The sequence below is a fragment of the Stegodyphus dumicola genome, chromosome X1 (assembly GCF_044657685.1).
Source record: "Stegodyphus dumicola isolate Sdum_Otavi_A_Nest chromosome X1, ASM4465768v1".
NCBI classification, from domain to species: domain Eukaryota; kingdom Metazoa; phylum Arthropoda; class Arachnida; order Araneae; family Eresidae; genus Stegodyphus; species Stegodyphus dumicola.
In genome coordinates, this window is record NC_140780.1 from 53,506,660 (window position 1) to 53,529,266 (window position 22,607).

Genomic DNA, 22,607 nt, shown 5'->3' on the forward strand with positions numbered 1-22,607 from the left:
AACAATAAAATATATCTATTCCATCAATACAAATTAAAAATTTAAATTATACATATATTATGTGTTATGTATCTTTTAAACGTAATTATTGAAATAAAAAATAAACAACACACAATTATAACATAATAACAAAATTAGGTGCGCAACATCGTTCACTTCAGTATTTTCATCAAGAACAACAAACGCTAAATGCAACAGTTTCTTGTAATCCTGAATTCTATTTTATTGTTACATTTTCTGTGATTTCAGTTTTTCGTCTTTCAATAATTCGCGCAGGAAGCCAATATTCCCTGAATTCAGGGTAATATTGTTTATAGATTTGGTAAATCGCTGAATAATATTTCAATACTTATTTTAAATGTGTCCTTTAATACTATATTCGCCATCTGTGAAAATTTTGCCTTTGGGAACCACACAAAGAGCATTCACGAAACTACATTCGTCTCTTTCGGTTTGATTCGAATTGTTTGACAAATAACGTAACGTGTATCTTATATCCAGAAACAGCTCTTTTTATAACTTCAAATTTCTCATCGGAATTCTCAAATGTAGATTTATGTTTAGTTTAAAAATGTCTTTGTTTGTATACAACACGATTCTTTTTATGTACGAATATATATTCATTCGTCCAAGAGTCTTGAAAACCAGGAACATCAGGCTTTCTTTTTTTTTTTTTTTTTTTTTTTTTTTTTTTTTAAGTGGACAAATATGTGGATATGAATTTTCATAATAATTAAGCAAACAAAATACAAGTTTTTACAATAAAACTAAGAACGTGTCGCAAAGTTAAAAGTAATCTATAACGCAAGACATGGATTGACTAAAATCATATTCAAATAATCGTGCAATGGCGCGACTAACCGAACGCAAGGCGAGAAAATGCGTGAGTGTGTTGGTGCAAAGAGGCGTGTACGTGTGTGTGAGATTATGGCAAAGCCTCGAGGGCTATCTGCCTAAATGGAGGGATGTCTTCGTGGAGAACTTTCTAAGGGAAACTGGCTCGTATACACGTTACACACGGCGAAAACCACGAAAACGCCTATGCAGACAGCCCGTTCGCGGGATTCGAACTGCGGACCAAACTACCAGTGTTCAGCGACTTTACCGCTCGGCCGCTGGTGGGCCGGTGCAGAAAGGATAGACAGGACTATCTTTATGTGATAACTTTGTAGAGTGGTGCACAGTGCCAGTTGCAATGGCGATGCAGAGTGTCACTGAGAATTGTACTGCGTGCCAAATCTGGCATGCGTACCATAGGTTGCCGACGCCTGCTCTAGAATGTGAGTGATGGTTCTGCGAGCAAAAAAAAAAAAAAAAAAAAAAAAAAAAAAAAAAAAAAAAAGCAAAATAATGATATAACTTGAAAACTTTGGAATTAGCTTTTCTTCGGAAATAGTAGTAGAGTTTGAATTTATTTCTCTGTATGTGGTTCTGATATTTTTTGTTTTTGTAGTTATTTGCTTGTACATTAAGAAGGGCGACAAAAGTTGTAGCTACGCCACTGCTCATATGAAATATAATTTATAAAGATTTTGATGGGCTACAGAACGGTATCAATTTCTGATCTTAAATAAATTTTGGCGACAAATTTCTAACGACTAGTGTCAAAAGCACCACTTCACCCTCACTTGAGAAATTAAGTTTTTAGTGAGCTAAGGGACTAAAAATGTCTTCTTTTCCAAAGAAATTTTAAGACATGGATTGAAATCAGAAGCAAAAATTAGCTTGTTACTTTAAATTATTAATTTCAGCTCTTACAATCAGGTAACCTTTAGTATTTAGGAGGAATAGTTTGTAAAGTTCCTCACACTTTGTGTCTAAAGTATATGTCGAAGAACCTAGTGAACAGTTATCGCTCAGTTAAATTAATTAAAGATGTAGACCCAAGAAGGATTAAAATACTTTTTATTTTACTCAACTAATAATAGTTGGCCCATTTCTCGGGCTTACAACAAACCCTCCACTCGGGCGTAAACTCACAATAAGAAATAAGAACTAAACTATAACTAATTACGAGAGACTTAGCCGAAGCTAACACAATTATCTAACGTGGTTAACCCTTAAATTGAACTATCCAGCGAATATCAAAAGGCAGGTAATATACGGCCAAGCGTAACAGCTTCAACAGAGACTCAGCCCGAATGCAAACACGCGCTACTCAAGATACCTAGCTCTCTCTCACGAAGTAAGTTGAACCTTCCTTAAATACTTCCTCTAACTCATTTGCGTTAAACGAGATTCTAAAAACTCATTCTGGTAAGGAATTTTAAATGGAAACAAGAATTGATAGGAAAGCACTCTGAAATTAAAATAACTGTTACAAAATTACAATATACCTTACAAGTTATAAAACACTCTCTTTTCGTTTTCAGAAAAATATTTCTTGCCATTTCGTATCCTGAGCACAGATATTTTAATGTATTCTCTCTCAAAAGGTAGATCAGTTTTCTGCTACCAACTGAAATTTGATAGCAGTTTTGCTACAAATTTTACATTATACTTTCTACTGAAGGATATTAAGAATTCATGGTACGATCTGATTTTTGCGTTGATATTCTACTCCACATTTACGTTGTTTCTTCGTGAAAAAGCTACACTGAAAACGATTTTAAAATGCTCTTCATCCGACGTATTGTTTTTAGTGTTGATTTATCTTCAATATCAGTTGCATTCTTTATTTGTATTGAATATATGCATTCTAACACCTTATGACGTTTCGTTTTACTTCATTTTCTTTCTTATGCTTTCTGCTCTCATATGAATGCAAATTTTTACGGATATTCGTTTGTAGAGACATTAGATTATTTCGAAGCAGGAAAGATAAAAACTTAGCAATGCCTTCGCCGGGACTCGAACCACGGGCTCTCGAATACACGCCGAGCGTGCTGACCACTACACTACGAAGGCATGCTAAGAAGGCAGGAGAAATACCATATACGTTTAATTCATAGATTTTAAAAGTTACTTTTTTTATAAAAATTCCTTAAAAACATTCAATGAAAGTTGCATCTTTGTTCTGAAGAAATATTTTCAGATATATATGATGTGTCTTGGGAAACGCCTTCAATGAATTTTTCCTGTGCGGAAATATATTCTTCTTTCCTTTGAGATCAAGTACATTTTTTTAAAGGAAAATGCCAATCACATATACCGCAAGCTTTATTAAGAAATATAGTTACTTTAACGCTATATCATTTGAAATTTACCAGAAAAATGATGAATATCACATTTGTGTTATAAATTAGAATTGATTTTAGGAAAAGATTTTCATTATATCGAAAACTCCGAAAACGTCGGAAAATGTGCGCACTGGATAAAAGAAAATACCCAACAAAATCCTACAAAAAAAGCCCATAATCATGATAGCCCACGCGACAAATATCCGCATGGATGAAAACGCAAATGGATAAAAGTCACATAGATAAAAGTCTAGATTTATATAAACCCAAACTCTTGATAAAAGACCACACGAGTCTGTATGCCGGTTATAAGACCGTAACTTTCGCATTATTTTTAGTTTATACAAAGCAAAGTCATCAAAAAAGGTAAATGTAACGTAAATAAATTTAATTAAAAATCAATGATAAATAATTGAAAAATAAATTAAAATAACTAAACACATTTTATTTTGATCACCGCTTCATTTACACCCTGTAAGAAAAGCGTAAATAAAAAAACATTTAATATAATTAAAATATATATATGTAAAATTTGTTGTTATATTTAAACTTAGAATACGTTCGACTAGGGAATGTCAAAGGAAATACTGGCCTCACTCCTTACTCTTCTTCTACAGAATTATAAAGAATATAAATTACTTGGAAATTTACATCGCGTGCAGAGAGTAATTATCAACACATTATAAACTAATTAACAATAACAGAAACTTTTAAATGAAATGACCTTTAATATCCAGAAGGAAGAATCAAATTCGAATTTTGTGTTTCAACGAATGAGATAAAGTACTGTTTTGTGATTATGAAAAGGTTTGCATGCGCAATCAAAAATACTATTTTAATAAGAAATTAAAAGCAAGCTTTTAAATGCAATTAAATATTTTCCGTTTACACAATTTAATATCATTGTAACTTAAAAACCTCGCATTTAATCATACACAAGATGGCGCTTAATGCGATCGTGATTAATGTTATGATTCGGATATTGTTATTGAATTGCCGAAGTTTCACCTGTTTGTATATGAAAACATTAAAATACCTCTCCTATTGTAATCAATAGCTCGGTTAATATGATCATATTATTATAGAAAAAAATTTTAACCCAAATTTCCAAATAAAAGAAAAAATCACTAAATAAGGTCAAAATAGATTGCAAATATTCTGAATGACAGAGAAATTTCGTGAAGTAAAGGATTAAGTAACCAAACAACTTGGTTTTTATTTTAGTCAACCATTTAAAATTAGGCTAAAAGGCTTAATTTAGCATAGATTTTGAATAACTCTATCAATTTAGAGAACAATCAGAGATAGATCTCTCTTCTTCAGGAGCAAAAAATGTTTCTGAGGCTTTAGTTTTCTTCTGCTGAAAAAGCTGTTCATAAAAACATTAGAGCCAAACTAAAGTTCCTTTTTTGTCAAATTTTAAATTTTGTTGTCTTCCAATCTGATCTGAACTCCAATAATTCCAATGTACAAAAGCTAAACATAACAATACTGTAACCGTTTACAAAAACCAAACATGTTTTTCTTCCACGTTTTACGAACATTTACTGAAGTAACCAATTTAACGAAGCTGGAATTCCAGATAACCTTTTTCGGGGGACCAAGAAATCTCATTGTTTCTTTCTCAGCTTTATATTTTGGTGAATTTTCTTCCCCTAGAAAGCGCTCTTGTTTTTATTTTATTTAGTCATTTTTATTTAGTTTTATCATTTGTAATCACTTTTACTCCTTTTTACTCATTTTAAGATTATGGATGATGGTAAACGGCGTAATGATCTAACGGCCAAGGATGATTTATTACACGGCTATGACCTGCTTAAAAAAAACAGTAAACAGAATTCTGCTCTTAAGTTAAATGTTTTCCAACCCCTCTCCCGCAAGATTTTAAAGTATCGTGCAACATACTGTTTGCAAATCAAATTGGCAAATGAATAACATGAATTTGTAAGGATCTTAAGTTTTACTAACGTTTATTTTTATTTTGAATCTTTACTATCACTTCTTATTTTCTACTTCCGGCCAGAATTATAAGCGTTAAGGATTTTATGCAAAGTTTGTCTGGCGAACGCCAAGTATTTAAGTGTGGCCTTTTTGCCAAGCGGGAGAGAGGAAGCAGTGAGTCAACGCAGGCCGCTTACCTTAGAAGTTACGCAGTTGCTGTTTGCCTTCCAGGCCAGAGGTTTTAATCCTCTTGATAAATTAAACGTATTGTAGTGTTCACAGTCTCTGTGCTACATACGCTTCCTGTTATTATAAGGCCAATCTTCCACGTGTATTATTCTAAAGTTAAATTAGAGTTTAGTTTTATTTTTATACTTTTACGTTAGACCCCGAGTGGCGGGTCATTGTATTCCGAAGTACGGAAGTTATTGTATATAAAGAAAAATAAAGGGTTTTGTATACCCTTCGTCTGTATCCTGTCTACTTACCACAATTAGTGAACATAGCTTTAGTAAGCTCTCTGTTCCGAGTCAGGTCCTTGTATGTTCCCGAAGAAGGTTAGAAGGAACATTGACCCTGATAGTGGCGCCCAACGAAGAAGAATAACCATGGCCGAGTTTCAAGAAGGACCTGTGCTGCCTGCAGAAACGGCTCAGAATCCAGAAATTCCAGCTGCCGCCCTGGAAGGATTCGGTTACATCGTCCAGACCATGCGCGCTTCGATGAAACCAGAAGCAACGTTTAATGGAAACTCACCGGTAACCAGTTTTTTGGAAAAATTGGATGACCACTTCATGCTCTACCCCGTGCACGAGTTTCAAAAAGTTACCTTAGCTGCCAGCGCTTTGAGGGGCCAAGCGCTTAACTGGTTCAAATGTATCGGCAGAAGTCTCTTGGGTCAAGCAGGAAGTCCCACCTATACTTACGAAAATTTCAAGATTGCCCTACTAAAAGCCTTCCCTGTTGTAAGGGATCGTGCGAAATTAGAAACGGAACTTTTCAGCATATATCAACAAAGAATCGAAAACCTCTCGAGCTTTATTATAAGAAAAATTCACGTTTTCAAGCTCTTGTATGGAAACCGTCCGGATCCTGAAATAATTCAAGTGATTTTGCCGAGGTTACTGCCCCAAGTGCAAGATTTTATTGAATTAAGAAATCCGACTACACTGGAAAAGTTATTTGAGCTAGCAATCCAGTTTGAAAGTAGAAGAACGGCGGACGTCGAAAGAAGACGCCAATATCAACAGCGAAACCAATTTGGTACGCCAAGACTACAGCAAACTCAAGCACATGGCTACGGAGAAAAAGCGAATCAGTGGGCAAGGAAACCCGAGCATTCAAAAACAGCCGGCGAACGTCGACAGTTCAATAGCAACCCAGGAAAAGTCTCAAGGCCAGCGGAAAAAGAAGGAAAGCACGGAAAGGAAAAATAATTTAAACTAAAACGGATTTCTGCTGACGAGAGGGTGCGGAAATCCGAAGGCCACGAAAACCCCTCTTCCTACAAGTTAAATACAGTAATGGTGAAAAATTTGACGCTTCCGAAGATTGAAGTCTTGGTGAATACTATCCCGGCCACCGCACTCCTGGATACCGGCGCGCAGTGTTCCTGTGTGGCAGAAGAGGTTTTTAGAAAGTATTTTCGCAAATACCGCATATATAATGCGGATAATACGACAGTATTAGCGGCGCAAGGAGAAAAATGTAAGTGCGTAGGTAAAGTACCTTTGTATATCCGTATCAAGGACGAACAAGTAAAGGTGATGTTTTTTATAGTAAAGAATCTGCAAGCACATTTGATCTTAGGAATAGATTTTCTTTCAGACGCACAAGCTACACTGGATTTTAATGAAGCGTCCCTTAAGCTGACAATGAAACCAGTGCGTGTAGAAAAGGCTGAACCGCCAAGGTTAAATCTTGACCACCTGCCTAATGACGAGCAAGATAGAATCTGACAAGTGGTAAGTGAATTTGCTTCGTTATTTAGTGATATTCCAGGATTTACTCAGATTACTAACCATAGTATTGACACCGGAGATGCATTGCCAGTTCGTCAAAAACCATACCGGTATGATAAGAATAAGGAAAAAATTATAGAATGGCATATTACCGATATGCTACGTAAAAAGATCATAACGCCCATCTCAAGTAGTTATGCTAGCCCGGTGGTTTTATGTAAGAAAAATAATGACTATCCTTTGGAGCATCCAAAAAGGTGGAGATTCGCTATTGATTACCGTAAATTAAATTCCATAACGAAATATCCGGTATATCCGTTACCGATCATAGAAAAAATTTTAAGGAACATAAAATCAACCAAATTTATGACAACTTTAGACTTAACGACTGGTTATTTTCAAATAGGGGTGAGGCCTGAGGACGTGCCTAAGACTGCTTTTATAACCAAGTCTGGCACTTATGCATTTTTGCGTATGCCGGTTTGGCCTTTCAGGCGCCCCGGCAACATTTCAGCGATGCATGGACATTGTGTTAAGACCTGTTCTTGGAAAGTCCACATTTATCTATTTAGACGATATCATTATTACTAGTGATAATCTTGACCAACATGTACAGGGTTTAAGACAGGTGTTTTCTTTATTAAATGAGGCCGGTCTAAAAGTTAATGTCGAAAAGTGCAAATTTGCAGCCCCTGAATTAAAATATTTAGGTTACAAAATATCTCAAAAAGGGATCGAGACAGATGAATCAAAAATAATCGCTGTACAAAAGTATCCAACTCCAAACACGGCAAAGAAGCTCTCTTCTTTTCTAGGACTTTGTTCATATTATAGGTCCTTTATAAAAGATTTTGCGGCTATCGCTAAGCCATTGTTAAAATTAAAAAGGAAAAAGGCAAGATTCTCGTGGACGGCCGAAGCCAATAGTGCTTTCGAAAAATTAAAACAAGCATTAACGCAAGCCCCTGTGTTGAAATTTCCTGAAAAGGATGAGAATTTAGAAATTTCAGCGGATGCTTCGGATTATGCGGTAGGAGCGGTACTTTCGCAAAATCAGCAGCCCGTGGCATTTTTTAGCCGAACTTTAAATCAAACACAAAGAAACTATTCCGCGACCGAGAGAGAGGCACTTGCAGTTCTGTTAGCAGTGCAAAAGTTCCGAGTCTATTTTGAAAAGGCGCCGATAACAGTGTACTCTGATCATGCGGCGGTAACTAGATTGTACTCAGGGAAAAATTTATCCCCAAGGTTAATAAGATGGGCACTCAAGCTGCAAGAATATAATCTGGTAATCAAGCATACCCCCGGAAAGGAAAATATCGTAGCAGATGCCCTATCAAGAATTAAAATAAACGAACAAGGTAATACCGTAAAGGTGGCAATGCTCACAGCATGTACAATAAATTCCCGAGAAACTGTAATAACCGAACTGGGTAAGGATCCTGAGTTTGGAAGCATTTATGAGTATTTGAAGGATCCTGAAAATTTTAGCCACGAAGATATTGTGGCGATAAGAAATAGGGCGGCCCATTACGAACTAATAGATTGTCTATTATTCTATACAAAAACTACGAATTCCAACATCGAATTTCGACCTGTTATCCCAGCTAGTCTTAGATTAAATATCCTGCAGGAGCTCCATGACAGCCCTTTAGCTTCTCATGCTGGTATTCGAAAAACTATCCAACGCGTACGCGAGGCAGTCTACTTTCCTGAACTGCAAAAGTTAACAAGGGCGTATGTCCAGTCCTGCCCAACATGTCAAGCAGTTAATTATATTAATTTCCGCCCGGCCGGGTTTCTAAATAGTATTAAATCCGAATTTCCAAATGAAATAATTGGCATCGATTTATTGGGCCCTTTACCAAAAAGTCAGTTAAATAAAAGTCGCTATCTCCTTTTTATGGTTGATCATTTTAGTAAATGGACCGAAATTGTTCCCTTAAAACGAGCCTCCGCGAAATTAGTTACTGATTCTATTTTAAATAAATATATTTTAAAATACGGGGCGCCCCTAAAAGTTATATCGGATAATGGTCCTCAATTTGTAAGTAATATATTTGAAGACATGTGCCAAAAACTGGGCATACGTCATTTAAAAATGGTCCCGTATCGGCCGCAATCAAATATAGCGGAACGGGTCAATAGAAATATAGTGAAAATTATCCGTAGTTATGTTAAAAATTTTCATAAAAGCTGGGATAACTATGTCAATGAATTTGCTTTCGCCCTTAGGACCGCAAAACATGATACAACGGGCAAAACTCCTGCTGAGTTATTTCTAGGCAGAAAGATTATAACACCGTTAGATAAATTATTTTATGTGCAACAAAGAGCCCCAGAATTTAAAATGGGTGATATAGAAAAACTAATAAAAGAAGCAAAAAAGAATACGGAAGTAGCACAAAGAAAACAGAAGTTCTATTATGATTTGAAACGACGGGGAGTAACTTATAAAGTAGGGGATGAAGTTTTAAAAATTAAGCATTCACTTTCTTCAGCACCAGAAGATACAACTGCCAAATTTTTTCCACGATTTGAAGGACCATATGTTATAGAAAAAATAACTCACGCTGTTGTAGTGTTAAAAGCCAGAAATGGTGAAACCTGTTCCGCAAACATTGATCAAATCAAGCCCTACTTCGATCGTAATAAAATGCAAATCTTTTCAGATCTTTTGCAGGATCCGGCACGGCAGACACCGCAGGTACAAGTTCCAGAGGTGGAAAAACGACAAGTACAAGGGCAAGCCAATGAGAGACAGAAGCAAGTGAAAAGAAAATTGCCCCGCGAAAAAATTGAAGGTAACAAGAAAAAGAAGCCGTTCCACCGTCCAGAAAACAGAGTTCACGAACACCCCCAGAATGAAGAAGGGAGAAGGACGACGTATGTGAAGAGGACCAGGAGAAATGACGGCAACTATAACCCGGCTTTAAAACGGAAGATCTACTCATCCGACAGAACTCTCCGCAGCAAAAGTCGCCGAACTGCGGAAGGGCCATCAGCGGCGGAGGAAAAAGTACAAGGAAAATTTGAACGGCCAACAACGAGGTCCAAGGAGGATCACGACAGAAGTTTCCCGGTTCCGCCAAGACCAGCTGCCTTCAAACGGCCAAGACCACAAGCAGAGGAGAAAAGGAAGGTGTTCAAGGGTGGCCGAACTGGTGAAAAACGGAAGCTTCCAGAGGAAAGCACTGAAGGGCGAGCCCGTACAAGAAGGAGGATAAATCAAGCTACTATCTGCAGTACCTTTAAAGACTGGGCCCAGAAAAGGATGTCCGAATATTACAAAGATAAGTAAAATTTTATGTTACTTTGCAAACTTAAGTTAATCTTTCATTCTTACTGCAAGTGGCAGATTTCAAGAAGTTTTACCTCATGCGAGGTCTACCTTTATCGCCAAAAGGGCGAGAAATGAGTTGTGACCGATTTTCGTATTATGTTTTTCAATTACTCGTGCGTAAAACTAAAGTTGATGTATAATAGCGTTGTGTAAAAACTTAAATATTGTAAAAAGTTATTGTATAAATTTTATTTAAAACATTCTAGCAAGAGAGAAGTTTTAGTCTGAAAGACTTTTTTTTGAAATGTAGTATTTCAATGTAGAAAGAATTGGCACTTGCTTTGAAAAGAATAGAAGTTAACAATGTACTACTAATGTATGTTTTCAAATCTGTAAAATTAACGGCATGTTGATATGTTCTGTTATTTTAAATGTTAAGAAATACCGTGATATGGTAAAAGTGAAAGTAATGTTAAAAATTTGTTATTCGTGTGACTGTAAAGACTAAATCATGGCGAATATGTGTTAAAGGTTGAATGATGTAGTTAGGCTCTCTGACGCTACACTTTAGAGTTAGCCACTTTTAGAATAGTACCTCAGGGTTTAGAGTTGAAATTAGGGTGTGTTAAGAGGTCTCGTTATGTTGAATTTTAACACGTTAGTGTTTTGATTGTAGGAGGAAGTGTGGCACACGTAGACAGAAACACATTCATGTTTGGTGTTCTTTTACAACACATGTCAGAGAGCACGGGGAGAGATAATTAAAATAGTCATGAATGAAATAAGAATGTTAAGAGCAGTATAATTGTATATGTTACTTGCCATGTCATTGTGTAACATTTCATTAAACTAGTTTTCCTTCCAGATCTCTGGAAGGAACCAGAATTGAATAAAAGCTCCTGGTTAGATGCAGTACAGATGAAAAAAAGATTGTTGTATATCCTGGGAGCTGCTATTGTAACAAATTTCTTTCTTTTAAATTTCTAGTTTCTAGCGAAGTTATGTTTGTAAAAGATTGGCCTCGCGTTAGATTCTAGAGCTAAAAGTTTTCAACAAGGTCGTTTTAGACCTCAGTTTCAAACTAATTAACTCTGGCGGGAAGTATGTAAGGATCTTAAGTTTTACTAACGTTTATTTTTATTTTGAATCTTTACTATCACTTCTTATTTTCTACTTCCGGCCAGAATTATAAGCGTTAAGGATTTTATGCAAAGTTTGTCTGGCGAACGCCAAGTATTTAAGTGTGGCCTTTTTGCCAAGCGGGAGAGAGGAAGCAGTGAGTCAACGCAGGCCGCTTACCTTAGAAGTTACGCAGTTGCTGTTTGCCTTCCAGGCCAGAGGTTTTAATCCTCTTGATAAATTAAACGTATTGTAGTGTTCACAGTCTCTGTGCTACATACGCTTCCTGTTATTATAAGGCCAATCTTCCACGTGTATTATTCTAAAGTTAAATTAGAGTTTAGTTTTATTTTTATACTTTTACGTTAGACCCCGAGTGGCGGGTCATTGTATTCCGAAGTACGGAAGTTATTGTATATAAAGAAAAATAAAGGGTTTTGTATACCCTTCGTCTGTATCCTGTCTACTTACCACAATTAGTGAACATAGCTTTAGTAAGCTCTCTGTTCCGAGTCAGGTTCTTGTATGTTCCCGAAGAAGGTTAGAAGGAACATTGACCCTGATAAATGAAAAATAAAGGGTTTTGTATACCCTTCGTCTGTATCCTGTCTACTTACCACAATTAGTGAACATAGCTTTAGTAAGCTCTCTGTTCCGAGTCAGGTCCTTGTATGTTCCCGAAGAAGGTTAGAAGGAACATTGACCCTGATAAATTGTCTACCAATGTACTGTTCTGGAAACATTTAACAAGTAGATGAAACAGGTCTGTAATATATCGTGCATTACCAAAAATACGTATAGTATCCTCAACTTATTAAACTCACTGGTTAATTAAATCAGTCGTGAATTACGTTCTTTTCCAGTAGCCATAACAAATATATACTTATTAATAGAAATACCGCCATTTATTAAACTCATATCCGTCATTTATCAAATTCATTTTCGCAAAAGTCTGTTTCTTCAGTACCAGAATATCTCACTTATACTTTTTAAACATGCTTCAAATTTATCCAGTCAAGTTTTTAAGGACAGGTATGCTGCGCCTCAATAAATTTTTCTACTCGACGCCCTTCTATATAGCTTTGAGACACTGCTTTCAGAGCTCCTATTTCCGCATTATAGCTCTGAGGAGTAGGTTTTCCTACTCCTCAGAGCAGGAAATGATCAAATTTAGTTTTAATGAAATGTATTGAAACATTCTAAACAAAAATACGCCTTAGCTCGCTGCTGGCTGAACAGAAACGACAGCAAATTCGGCGCCGCGCTCACCGTGTTAATGCACCTTATACGTGCATTAGCCAAGAATGATCGAACATTTTCAGTTGTTACTATAGATAGAAATAATGATTAAAGGAACATAATAAAGTACAGCAGACCTATAATCTTCACTAACTGGAGCTACAGTCCAACCGTAAATTTGAGAAATAGGTTAATTGGTTTGTATTTATTTTGTTGACAAAATGCATATTTTTCGTAACTCAAGTGAGGAAATTTAGTGCTTTCTTTTATCGTATTTTATTTCATTAAATATTTCACTGTAAAAAAAAATTTTTTTTTTGCTTTTCCATAAAAAAAATATGGGTCGATAAAATTCACCAATAAAATCATTTTTCTTGACCGTTCTTATTCTAATTCAAATATTGGAAGGAAATTAATTACAGTATCTAAATAGGTCCTAAAACAAAACAAATAATCTTGCATATACTTTTAATCTAGTAATATGAATATTGTTTTTGAGGATAAAACGTAAAATTCATAACTGATATTTGTCCAAATGAAACTAAGTTGTTCCCGCATTCTCTCGAGAACAAGCCGCACTCTTTTTTACAAAAATGCAGATTAAAATCTGGGGTGCAGCTTATACTCGCGAATGATTGGAAATAGCTACTTACAAACTTGTGACAGCGCAAACATTTGGGCAGAGCGTGAAACATAGTATCAGCGCTTATTTAAAAATTGAGTTTAAATGACATTTTTTATTGGGAGAACGTTACATAGGATTGTACAAGTTTAGTTGTAGTTGCAGATCGTTTGAAGGAAACTGTCAGGCAAAGAATTTAGATACAACGCCGAGTTTAAACTGCAAGTTATTCTGTGATGAAATGTGAACCGAGTTCCAGCACGTCGTTTCGATGTGGATAAACCTTTCGATGTGACCGTTTGACCCTTTGTGGATAAACCTTTTGACCCTTTGATCCACACCAAAATTTGTGAGGGTGGAAAAAACAGAAGAATAAACTATTGATACTGATTCTAGTACAGGTGCAGGTTAACTACTCTAGTGGTACCGATAGTGACACAGAATAACGCTTAAACACAGAAACATATTCGTTTGAGCCGATAATAAAAATCTTATTTCTGTGTGTGGTAAGTATTGTTTTCATTTTAGTTGCTTTCACACTTTAAAACTAAGAAAATGTTGTAGATGGTAAGCAGGCTATCTGAGGTTTATCCTCGAGAATTTTTTTATGGCAGAGGTAAAAACTAAGGGTGCGGCTTATATACGTGAGAATATAGTATGTTTACTGGCATGAATTGATTCAATTAACAGTATAATACATACTATACTATTTTTGAATTTATAGTTTACAATGACTTTTTTATTCTTATGAAAAACTTAAAAACAATTCTTGAAACATACTTGTTTCAACAAAAAATTAAATAAAATCATATTAATAATTTTTTTTAAAAAAGTTATTTTACTTGATATTTAAAGAAGTACAAAACATTTCATACGACTAAAGTTACGGATAACAAGACTCCGAATTACTGCAGTTTTAATCTATCTCTACGGATGGACTAAAGTGTTACCGGTCAGAAGTTAATCCTTTGCACTGGAGAGCTGACTCTCACTTATCATGTGACTAGATGCCGCAACTCGAGAAGTGACTCTCGCTCACCACTTGGTTTGATGCGGAAACTCGATGCGCGGCAATAACTGTTTACATTTAGTTTCTTCCAAGCTGGTTCCTACCCTATTTCTGTATAATCTTATGAAGTGTAAAATTATACCCCTTTAAATGGAGATAAGATTTTCTTATCTGAAATCTTATCTTTTCTTATCTATCACAAAGTCAGAGAAATGAGTCCGGAAAAAGGCATCAAATAACTTTTTATTGTAATACTTGCTCCGACAAGCCTGGTGTGCAATGATTTAAGTTACTGGTAAGAAATGCGTCAAAAAGGCTGCGAAACTTTCGGTGCGCCGCGCGAGAAAGGACCCTAGCGCAAAGGATTAAAAAACGTAATCTTAGAGCTGTAGATTTTTGCAGTCTTGTTTTTGCTTTAGATATGACAACAACAGTCAAATTTCAATAATCCTAAAATGAATTTCAGATCAAAGCATTCACTCTTGTTGAGGTTGGAAATAAAATATTCCGGCAATACAAATTTTGAATAAATACAGCTAAAAATTTTAGCCGAATTTTAAATTTACTATCGAACATCAATCGACAGTCTAATTTTGGCTGTCATTACAGGCTTACAAAGCATTTGTTTATCTCTGTTAGGATGGGAGTCTGGGGTTTAACTGAGTATATATAGAGAAAAGACAAGTTTTATAATTATTAGAGCAATATTTCGATTTCATTTGCTTCGCTACTAGTATAAAACTTCAGAAATTTGAAAGTGTTACTGAAAATTTTAAAGTAGATTTTGAGGTTAAATTTTAACATTTTTTACATTAATTCATTTCATTTCTTCTATTCTGAAATTTGAGAAGATGCTTTTGAAATTATATTTCTTTTTAACACATATGCATGTTCTGAATATGAGTGTACCACATATTCATTTTTTATTTTCCATTTATTCGATACTCGTACATAAACTGGATTTTTACAATGATTCGAAAATATTACGCGAATTAAAAATATTTTTAATGAATGTAACAAAATGTTTTTAAGTTTTTTTTCTCCGCTCTGCGAGTTATACTGCGCTACACTTAAACCCAAAAGCCGTGTATTGTACAAAATGTAATGCGACGCCCTAAAAAAGTTTTAAATGTATAAAAATAGGAACAATAAGTTCAGAAGCAAAGTAGAGAACTTATTTTAATTAAAAACCTATAGTTTGTTGAGTAAAAATTCCTAATGTAGTATAAGTATATCCTACGTTGAACGCACAGCTGTTTGCTGTTGGCTTGTTGACTTCAAGAAATTTTTTCGCACAGACAATAAACCCTATTCACCTTTTCCACTGGAAAAATTTGAACTCACCTGGTCGGCAAATCATTCAGTTGTCAGGACTCAAAATGGGATCATTTAGTGAGCATACACTCTCAGAGGAGCCTGTAAGTTTGCCTACAATGTCTTCAGAAAATTATTTTATTTTCTGCATCTAGAAGTGGCATTAGAACTGCCATTTTCCCTGTCAGCTTAAAATATCTTCCTAGTTTTCCTTTTCTCTCCTTTTTTTCATAAAGCTGGCAACAAACAAATTCTATCTTTGTATAAGCTAAAGTAACAATGTCTATGAGCCATTAACTGTAGAAGTTTCTTCATGTTATTCATTATTTTCAACTATTTCTCCGAGATTCCGTTTAGTATTTGTGTCTTTTACAAGCATCTCTAGAGATAAGGATAAAACTGGTAACATTAAAATATAAGGCCATTAGGATGATATACTGCTGTCATTTCAAGAAGGTTTTTTTAAATAGCAGTTCCGTTTACTAGAGCTATGATTGGTTTTTGTAGGCAAGTTTATTCTTTTAACACAGAAGAGAATAAACTGTTAATCCCAGGCTGTGAAATATATGATACCTTAAGTGGCTAATTCATGCTGTAAAACAAGTATAGTGAAAAACCAAAAGATGGGTAACCTGGATGACATAAAAAAAAATGTAGCAGTTATAAGCTGATACTAAATCAATTCTTCGAATTTAAATTGCACTTCAAAACTGAACGAAGTCACATATAGCATGTAAATTTTATTTAAAAATTTTAAGTGGTAGTCTTCATGTTCTCTTCTTGAATTATGAGAAGTTTCATATATAAATTATTTTTTGGGGGTATGATAAAAGTGTCAAAAATTTTTGCTTTATCTCATCGATATATTATAAAGTGTTCCAAGAAGTAGTATATAGTATTAAGAACAATAATTTAAAGAAATAAAATAAGGAACCAAAAGATATAATTGTCTCAATCTCAAAATTCTTTCTTTATCAGTACAACAAAATACGATGCTACAGCAAATTAGTGTGCATAATGTAATGCCCTCTTTTTTTGCGGAGCAGAAGACAAATATGCGGGCTGTATTAGTTAGATACATCATATGTTATGCCATTTGTTCTAGAGGATCTTCGTTTCAACCCGTCTTTTTTATAAACTGTATGCGGGGAATCAATGCTACCAAAATGCAATATTCTCTCTTTTATTATATTTCTTCAAGCTAAAGGCAAAAATGCGAGTGAAATTCAATCCAGAATACGTAATGTTTGATAACAATTTCTGCATGAATGATAACTGCGCTCGGAAATGATTGTGAAGGCAAGCCTCCACATGAGATGCTAACTGCAACCGGCACTGATCACGAGGCGAGTTTGAAGGACGAAACCGGTTTCTCGCTCTCTTCTGCTGCTGGAGTTCGTCGAGGTACGACCAAAGAATCTCTAAGGAATCTCTAAGGACCAAAGAATCCTTAGAGCTTAGAGATTCTTTGGTACGACGCCCTTCTGGGCTGTCCTGGCCGAGTCCTCACTTTTCCGAGATTTCTTGTTCCCTGGCTGCGTGAGTTAGCCATTTTTCATCTTTGGAGTACCATCGAATTAAATCCATATTAAAAGAACTCTTTTGGTTAACTGCCTGAAAGCCAGGGTTTGGAGAACCATCTTCTGATAATGTTTTGTGACAAAAAGATATTTTGCAAAAATTTTCATCGGACTCTTGTTCGTTCCAAGTAGTTACACAGCCACGTGCTAGTTCTTGAGGTCTAAGATTCCGAACTGGAAATGCATTTGAATTAATTTCATCAAAAATGTAAGTGACTTCAATGCAGCTAACTCTACTTAAATATGCTATTCATGTAAGGACAGTATTTTCGCGGATTAATTAGGATTCTTCTGGACTTCGTCTGTTACTCACGAGCAGCTTCATGTGCGCCTTGTATTAGTTGTTTTATGTCTGGCAATGTGATATCTTTTGATATATATCTTTTACAATCTGGCTAACTAATAAATTGTGAATTGTTTCAACGAGTCAATGTTGTCATTTTGGGGTAAGTTGAATTTTATTTTTTATTTCCTAGTTCACACATCTTACCCTTAGTCCTTTCCAAGCATATTACAGGTTATTGCGGCACAATAGCAACAAAAAAATATAACATTTATTAAAAAAATATAACAATGATACCATAGCTATATGATCGAAATGAAAAGGGGCGAGGAAGAAAGATTGCGGCGACTATTGATTTTCTTCTAAATATAAAGTGATGTTACGTTCTGTTAGCAACTTCACTACTGTCACGTTTTGGCAAATATTTTAAATAGAAAACAGCTGCATAGAGAAATGACCTTAAAAAGTATCTAACGCTTGCATATGTTAAAAATGCATCTCTTCTTTTAATTTTTTATCTCGAAGAATTTAATTTAAAATTTTTCTAATTCATAAAATATTAATATCACCATCACTTAGTGAAGTAAAACCTATGACCTCGTTCATTAGATTGTAACTTCCTTTCGTTTACAATAATTTCTTTTTATTTTATTCTTTACGTATAATCTCGGAGAATTTTGTGTTTTTCCCTTCAAGAAGTTACATTGAGAAAGCATGTCAAAGTTAATTTCTTCAACATGATCCCTTCTCCAAAAAATACCTTCAAAGAGATTTAATATTAATTAAAATAGGGGGATTGTGTCTGTTTTATTTTTTCTTAATATTTTAACTTTTGTACTGAGGAAAAGCATCTTATTTGTTAAAATTTTTATTTTTAAAATTAAAACTATTTTATTTAGATAATAATGCATAAAATGTTACTTTTTTTTAATTTCAAGAATGAACGATGTACACTTCAGTAAATCTTTTATAATTTATTTTGAAAATATTTATATTTCTTTTTCAGCATGAACAAATTCAAAATCTTACATAACAAAAACTGATCGCCTGAGGACTTCACAGTGAAATTCTGACAGTTATTTCAATTTATTTCTGAACTTGTGCTTTATTAAGGATCACGTAGACCGATTGCATTTAAAAGTGAAATCTGACAGTCCTGAAAGTCGCATATATTCTATTCGGAAATTCAATTTCTGGTTCAGCATATGTTTTTGATTACTAATGTATTATCTACTACTCGGTCAAGCATTATCTTCTATGATATGCTCAACTCGGATGTTTGTACTTAGATGGAAATAAATTCAGGAAGAGTTTAACTACAAGAGTAACAGAGAGAGAGAAAAGAGATATATTTGCAAACTTCAGACTAATCTAAATCCCTTATGTGAGCTTTAACTAATTCTCATTTAAACTGTAGTTAGGCAGAATCCATATTAAAAGCAGCATATGAGACTGAAAATATAAATAATAAAATGATCTTAAACATTACATTTAAATTTATCAGAAAATTTGCTACAAAAGCAACATTTTTCTAAAGTTTCTAATTATTGAAAGACTGATATTTTTACTAATTGTATAATTTGCAGAGTTACTTAAATGTCAGTAAATATTTAAAGATTTTTAACAGTTTAAAGAGCTTTGGTGATTAGCTTTACAGTTAGGCATAAATTTGCGGGGTTTTATTTCAAGAAATTGTATTATGTAAATTTTTTATAGTTGCAATTATATATCCAATATACTGCGTTCTCTCCATTAACGAGCATAAAATATACTAAATGCTGAATATGGTAAACATCGTTACTGCACCTTACCTTAAAGACAAAATTTAGAATAATGGGCAGTGGGAACAACGTTTATTTGGAAATGTCTGATACATGCCGCAGGATAAAGCTTTTTTCTAATTTGCCAGTGATACTCAGTGGTCTCCTTCACCTTAACTTAAGGAACTTAATATCCAAATATCACAGATTTACAGGTCTAGAGATCTGAAAAGTCTGTTAAGCGGAAAGGTACGACTTATAACTTTATACTTTCCAAAAGTCAAAAATGGGATTTGTTCGCATCAAACTCGGTTTGATGCTCCACCCTGTGTGCATGCCACAAAACCCACTGCTGTTTAATAGTACTACTCGTATATTAGCGGCTTGTTTAACTGTGAGATTGATAGCTCAGACTCAGAGCCGTTTCTTCACTCTTTCAACATACAGTGCCATCTAGTGTGTTTAACTAACATTGAAAAATTTACATAAAACAAATTTTTAAAAACCTAAATTTCATGTATTTCTCGGCTAATACCGTTGTTGTAAATTGTAAATACACTGAAATATAAATTTCCGAATATATATTGACTTTTGCATCACACTGTGATTAATATTCCATAAACACAATTATAACCTCTAGCAAACTCTACAGTGGCTGAATAATTAAATGCCCGGAACATAGGGATTTCATTTTCCGTTCTGCTGCTTGCAATTGAAAAATCTGGATGACTGATTTTTTAATGAAGACCTACCCGAAACTTAAATAACAGCTAAATTCTATAAAAAGCTTCATGAATTCCTGAAGTTAAAGTTTCATAAGAAAAACGATCTGTGTGTATCGTATCATAAAATTCCTAATGGCTAAACAAAGGTATGTGTCTCGAAATTTATGTATGATTGATAACTCACTCTTTTATGTAGTTCAAAGTAAACATTGAAGTGAAAACTTTTTTAAAATACTAATTATAGGATATCATGCTGTTATATTTCTACAATTTCTAAACTCGCAAATTTATTATAAGAAAAACTTACTAAAACCAATGCTGAACGGTTACATTTTATATTCCTTCAAACCTCCATCGATTTTAAATTAATGAAAACATCGGTTACTCATTTGTGGAATGCCTCAAATATTTAAAATAAAATTAAAATACATTATTTTCAAAATAAATTACACAGTTGCTGTTTATTGCAAAATCATTATCGCATTCATTTGACAACTATTATCATTGAATTCAAAATTTCTAATCGTTTATAGACTTCAGTTACAATTCCCCTATTTAAATTTATTAATTGAAATATTGCAAATCTTGCCTGTAACAGAAATATAACACTTGTTTAATGATGAAATTTATACGTACCACAAGGACTGTAAAGAGCATAATGCACGTTTTAAATTGTAGCTGGAAGTGACTCAAAATTTACCTGTTTGTCATTTTTTGTCAGATTCTTGATAGGTTAGTATTTGTAAAAGATTTGATTTTAAAAATTCTGAATAGTAAATTAGTATTAACTTAAACATGAATGAAACACAAACAAAATATTTACTGGGTAGTCAATGCGAACGGAATTCGTTTAGTGTGTATAGAATGTTCTTTACATTATAATAGCAGTTGCATAGAAAGATGTGCATTTCTTACCGTATAAATACAAATTTTATTTATCTTAGATTATTCCTCTTGTAATAGAGACTTCGGAGGTTAATGTTTTATTATTATTATGTCTCTTAGTTTAAAAGAATTCAGTTTCCACGCAACTTTTGATAAATTTTCACTTCAGTTGCTTCTTCGACATCAATGTATTCTTCGGGTGTTTTCATTGCAGTAAGTCGGTAATCTTGAATTTACCTTACTGTTGTTTGTAATTCATAGTAATCGCAAATTTAACTTTTAAGTAATTTCAAAGAAATTTGCGTACAATGAAATAGTTTCAAAACGATAACGATGAAAAATTCGGTATATTTTTAGTCACTTAATTTACACTTCATATAATTGAGCAAATTGTATGGTTTAAAAATTCGCATAGTTTTTACATTCTTGTCACAACTCGTTGCAAAGGAAATTGCGGAAACGCTTCTTGGTCAATTTTAATGGTTTTAAATAGGTTAAATACAGAAATCAATTTCATTTAAATTAGTTTAATTAGTTCTAACATTTTAAAATGTTTCTATTCTTCCTTTCTGAATCGAATATTAAAAACACACGAAACAACCTCATCCGAAAAAGGGATATATTATTCTGCAATATGGACACACTTTTGTCAATGTTAAAACATATTTTATTACTGTGACTGTAATATAATTAATAAGTAGAAAAAATGTGTCTCAGTTTTATAAGCGCTCTAACCCTTATTAATCGCGCACTTTTCTTTCAAGGAAATCACGACTCTCTAATAGAAAGCTAAGTCTCTCTAGCTAATTAATGAAAATTATGTTCTTGATATTTCACCTTTTTCAGTAATTTATAAGTTCTTAATATATATAAGTAATAATACCTTTATATATTACCTTTTTCAGAACTTATATATTATCTTTTTCAGATTTATATAAGTTCTATAAGTTCTTAATATAAATTTAAAATACAAATTAAAATATGTCAATTATACATACTTGAATATTACACCTACAGATGGAAAATTCAATTTTAGCGACCAGTTTTAATCAAAAGATTTTTTAAAGACATTCTCGTTCTGAGTGTCCACTGAATTAAATATAAATCCAATATTAATACCGAGTATTTCGAGCTTTGAGTTTGCGGTAAAGAAAAATTATTTTCACGCTAGTTCTTCGACAAATTTCTACCCCTGTATTTCTTTCTTTATCTTCCATGGATGCAATTTAAGCGAAACTTCCTCGTAATTCAGTTACGAGTATTATTCATGAAATTAGTTCCCAGGGATCAAATCTAATTATATTGGGATCGGTTTTAGTTCGCCCTCAATCAGCTCTAGTACATCATGAGAAATGTAGGAGCTTTTTTTAGTTTCAAAGTGCGAACATTTGTTTCCAGATAATTTTGGAAAATTGAATTTCTTTCTAAGATTGCATCTGCTATTTTACAGGATGCGTTTTTCTTTATATTTATATTTAAATATTTCCATAATCATACTGCTGCAGAACTGTAACGATCTGAGACGTGAAAAAAATTATAATTTATATCTTTGGATATTAGCAAAACGTTCATTTGAGTTAAAATTATATCCATTGCCTATAGGGATATAGTATCATCTAGGAAATATCTTTTACTATTCACGATTTCGCATAATCTTCACAAATATCAAACAGATATTATTTTGTTATGTACCAAAAATAGAAAAAT

General features: G+C 33.8%; 1 protein-coding gene and 1 non-coding gene across 2 annotated transcripts in view; one reads left to right on the forward strand and one right to left on the reverse strand.

Annotated features, from left to right (window-relative positions):
- The window catches only part of LOC118182178 (potassium voltage-gated channel protein eag-like), a 569,898-nt gene that overhangs the window by 442,690 nt on the left and 104,601 nt on the right, over positions 1–22,607 (forward strand). The window lies entirely within an intron of this gene.
- On the reverse strand, positions 2,836–2,907 carry TRNAT-UGU (transfer RNA threonine (anticodon UGU)). Its single transcript has one exon. It is a non-coding gene; the product is annotated as a tRNA-Thr (tRNA).